This window comes from Gadus macrocephalus, chromosome 19, assembly GCF_031168955.1.
Source record: "Gadus macrocephalus chromosome 19, ASM3116895v1".
Classification (NCBI taxonomy): domain Eukaryota; kingdom Metazoa; phylum Chordata; class Actinopteri; order Gadiformes; family Gadidae; genus Gadus; species Gadus macrocephalus.
In genome coordinates, this window is record NC_082400.1 from 17,983,581 (window position 1) to 17,988,420 (window position 4,840).

Here is a 4,840-nt window from a genome sequence, read left to right on the forward strand (position 1 = left end):
GTAACTACCAACATTATTTTTACTTCAAAGGAACAGTACACCAAAGCAGTGCACACAAATGTAAGTATAACTCAAACGTATTTCAAAAAAACTGGAACGAGAATACAAAAAATAGTAATCTTCTCTATTTTTTTTGGAGGCAACAGCGCAATGCCCTTGGGCTAGCGTTGCCCTTGGGCTAGCGTTGCCTTTGGGCTAGCGTTGCCCTTGGGCTAGCGTTGCCCTTGGGCTAGCGTTGCCCTTGGGCTAGCGTTGCCATTGGGCTAGCGTTGCCATTGGGCTAGCGTTGCCCTTGGGCTAGCGTTGCCCTTGGGCTAGCGTTGCCATTGGGCTAGCGTTGCCCTTGGGCTAGCGTTGCCCTTGGGCTAGCGTTGCCATTGGGCTAGCGTTGCCCTTGGGCTAGCGTTGCCCTTGGGCTAGCGTTGCCCTTGGGCTAGCGTTGCGATATTGCCATGCTACCATTTTGTTTTTGTGCCGGGGTCGTCCAATCTCCAGCTAGCGTGAGATTGGAAATGAAACTTTAACAGAGCATGCTCAGTTAATTTTTCATGGCTTCTCCTTCCTCTTCGTCTTCTTCTCTCTCCTCTTCTTCATTCTCGTCCTCTTCCTCCAGGGCTCCCCGAGAGACAACAGGGCATCTCAGAACGGCGCCAAACCCAACAGGTGTCAGCGCCCACGGAGTATGCACGGCCCGCCGGCGCTCTGAGCGGCGGTGACATCTGGAAACGCGTGGCTGGAGGAGTGTTCACAGTGTAGGGGCCATTAGCCGGGCTGCGGTGACTGATGGACAGGAAGTGGTCAAGAGAGGTTGGAGGTGCAGGTTTGGGGGTAAGAAGGGGATAACTTCGGCTAGGGATGCGCGTTGGCGGGTTTAGGGAGATATTGTTTTCATGTGTCTTTGTGTGTTGAAGTATGTGGCAGTAAACATTTTAAAATGGACAATATATTTCGGTATCTTTAATATCTTTTAATGAGGTCATTTATGCATACAGTTTGATGTTTGTGTTTATTAAAGACTGTTTTGAAAGCAAACGCCTCTCATTTAATTAAACGTTATGAAATGCAATTAAATAGAAAAAGTACTATCAATATTTAATGTAAACTTAAAGTACATAAATGATTATCATTATTCATTTATTACCGTTGCGTCTTTTTGCCTACCCCTTTCAGATGAGTGGCCCCTGGTGCTTGTTGGCGGGGGTACGTAAGAGAGACGGCGGCGTTTTGAAAGACGGAGTGGATGATATTTACCTCCTTTCTTCACAACACATAATGGACATTTTCCATCAAAGGTCTGAGGACATCCCCCCCGTCCCCTGTCGACCTGACGGCTCTCAGCAGCACAGCTCTCTGGTCAACTTTTGTCCCTTTCACAAATCCTTCACTCCCTCTTCCATTTTGCTTTTCAAGAAACCGCTAAAGGCATCCTCTCTCTCTCCATCTCTCCCTCCCTCCCTCCCTTCCTCCCTCCCTCCCTCTCCCTCTCTCTCTCTCCCTCCCTCTCTCCATCTCTCCCTCCCTCTCTCCATCTCTCCCTCTCTCTCTCTCTCTCCCTCCATCTCTCTCTCTCTCCCTCTCTCCATCTTTCCCCCTCTCTCTCTCTCTCTCCCACCCCCTCTCTCTCTCTCTCTCCCTCTCCCACCCCCTCTCTCTCTCTCTCCCTCTCCCTCTCCCTCTCCCTCTCCCTCTCCCTCTCCCTCTCTCTCTCTCTCTCTCTCTCTCTCTCTCTGTCTCAGACGTCTACGCTTGGTGAGTTCAAAGCCGCTCTTCAGCAGCCAGAGCCACTCTCAAGTGGATCACACTTGGGTTTGATGTCAACCGCCTGCCCCCCCCACCCCCTACACCCCTCACCCATCCTACCTCACCCTCCTGCCTGCCACAAAAAAGTGAGAAAGAAGGTGAGAGAGGGATAGAGAGAGAGATACAAGAGATAACAACTGGCATCCTGCCCTTTTAATTTCTTCTCCATCCTCCAGTGTGGTCACCAGCTCTCTCCCCGCCTCCTCCCTTCTCCTCCTCTCCCTCCCATCCCCTCTTCCCCTCCACTCCCTCTCCCCCTCCCTCTTCATCTGGTCCAATTTGGCTCAGCGGAGGTGGAGGAGGTGGAGGAGGAGAAGGAGGAGTGAAAGGCGGAGACGAAGGTGAAGCGAGTAATTCGCCCGATGCATTTGATGTGCGTCGAGTGGTTGTGGGGCGCCGTGGCCGGCGCTTTGATCAGCCCTGATTGGCTGTGTCTGGAGGGGAGGCGACGAGCGGACGCGGAGGCGACAACAAAGCGGTCGAGCGGACGGCTTTACAGACGGGGGCGTCTGTCCTCGAGACACCGCCGGCCAGACGACCAGAGAAAGGCCACTGTTTACAATCTGGTTATTTCCCGCTTTCTTTCTTCTTCCATTTGTGATTAGGCCCTCGCCCCGGCCCTCTGGGGGCTGCTGAGAGGGGGCGAAGTGGTCGGCAGGACTCCACACCTCCTCACGGCTGTTTTAACCTGATGAAATTCCTCTGATCAAAGTGCTCCCCGATTCAGTTTGGATGTTGTTAAGTTCAACACGAAGGAAGGCCCGGATTTACGCACGCGAGCTGTTGTTTTCAATTTATCTTTCAAACTCGAAAAGTGCTTCCACCCACGCTGCCCCAAACCGACCCTCAGCCACCAGCATGCAGGGGGCCACCGGCCCCGAGGACCGGGGGGCCACCTGGCCCCGAGGACCGGGGGGCCACCGGCCCCGAGGACCGGGGGGCCACTGGCACTGGCCCCGAGGACCGGGGGGCCACCGGCCCCGAGGACCGGGGGGCCACTGGCACTGGCACTGGCCCCGAGGACCGGGGGGCCACCGGCCCCGAGGACCGGGGGGCCACAGTTTGGAGGTCAATGCCTGCTGTCGGGGGGGGGAAGTCTTTTTTTGGGCCGACATGTCGTGTCGGGGACGTCGTGAGGAGGTGTTTGTGGGGACGCTCAGAGACTTTACTGCCAACGGTGAGCAGCAAGGAGCAGTGTTCTGTCCCATCCAATAACTTAAGCTAATTTAGTGTCTTGCTCCAGCCCTTGCTAGAAGAGCCACCTGGAAGTGGGGGCTGGCAGCGGGGGGCTCCGGGGGAGGGGGGCTGGCAGCGGGGGGCTCCGGGGGAGGGGGGCTGGGGGGGGGGACTCACCGTATTTACTGGCGGAGGTTCTGGACACGGTGGAGTTGTTGACCGAGTTGTAGGCCGTCACCTGCTTAGGGACCAGCGCCACGATCGAATTATCGGGCACCTGTGACGCACACACACACACACACACACACACACACACACACACACACACACACACACACACACACACACACACACACACACACACACACACACACCCACCACACAAGCACACAAACACCCACACACACACACACACACAAAGAAATAACAGTGTTACCAAGGCAACGTGATAGTACCCGATCACAACACCACAAACCATGGACCCGTTCTGACACACGGATAGGGTCATAGGGCGTCTCTCTACCAATCTCTTTGTTCGTAGTTTATAACGGATTAACAGAGAAAGACTCAGAGTCATTCTGCGTTTAGAGGCAGTCCTTCCAGTCCTCTAGCGGACCTGGTGGGGGGGGATGTCCCCCCCAAATCCCTATTCAATAATATCTTGATCTCCAGGGCCCAGTTAATGAGGTCCGCCCCCCCCCACACGGACACACACACACACCCACACCCACACCCACACACACACACACACAAAGACCTGTATGCATGTGAGTGTGAGTGTGTGTGTGTATACAGTGTACGGCTGCATATGAAGACATTGTCTGTATTTAGTATGAGTATAAAATATGGAAAGTGGTGCATCCTTTAGATTCATGGTTCAGGCAGTAATAAGGGTGTGTGTGTGTCTGTGTGTCAGTCAGCATTCCCACATGTCAGCTGAACTGGATTCAATTAACACGACTGGGAGAGAGGTTAGTCCCACCCCTCTCACACACACACACACACACACACACACACACACACACACACACACACACACACACACACACACACACACACACACACACACACACACACACACACACCACCCACACCCTTCTTGAGATCATTTCAATTAACCCCGCCGTAGTTGCAATGTGTGTGTGTGTGTGTGTGTGTGTGTGTGTGTGTGTGTGTGTGTGTGTGTGTGTGTGTGTGTGTGTGTGTGTGTGTGTGTGTGTGTGTGAGAGGGGACACCCCCCTGAAGGCCAGCCCTGTGTTGGGGAAGAGACGTGAACCAGAGTAACGGAGCACAACGAGAAGAGAGGAAGCAGTGGAGTAGGGGAGGAAGGGGGAGGGAGGGGGGAGGGTGGGGAGGGAGGGAGGGAGGGGGGGGGGGGGCAGGTTGGGGGGAGAGAGGGGAGGGAGGGGGATGATCAGATATGGCAAATGTTTATTTTCGCCCGCGGCGACAGCATGTATTCCTTACAGGAGGGGGAACAATAAAGTGATGCCACTGTCACATCGTTGACACTTAATGAAGGCAGGAAGCAGCACACCGAGCATGGAAAAATACATGTTCACTGTTTGTGTGTGTGTGTGTGATGTGTGTGTGTGTGTGTGTGTGTGTGTGTGTGTGTGTGTGTGTGTCTGTGTGTGATGTGTGCGCGCGGGTGGTACATGTTCGCCCCAGGCATGTTTTGATGAAGCTCCATAATGTGAGGTAAGAGCCGTGCTATTTGCAGTGTCAAGCCGTGAACCCTCACATACAGCATGACAACCACAGACCTCACTGGGTGGCTGTTGAAGGCACCATCTCAACCCACAACTTAAATAGCACACAACAATGAAATAACATCAATTCAGAAGCAAGTGTCAATTAGTA

General features: G+C 53.8%; 1 protein-coding gene across 1 annotated transcript in view; it reads right to left on the bottom strand.

Moving 5' to 3' along the window:
- Positions 1-3,275, bottom strand: part of plxna4 (plexin A4) — a 22,634-nt gene extending 19,359 nt beyond the window's left edge. The window contains exon 1 of the mRNA XM_060038012.1: positions 3,154-3,275. The gene's annotated coding sequence lies outside the window, so the exon portion shown is untranslated. The remainder of the gene's footprint in view (positions 1-3,153) is intronic.
- Between the last annotated feature and the right edge of the window lie 1,565 nt (positions 3,276-4,840).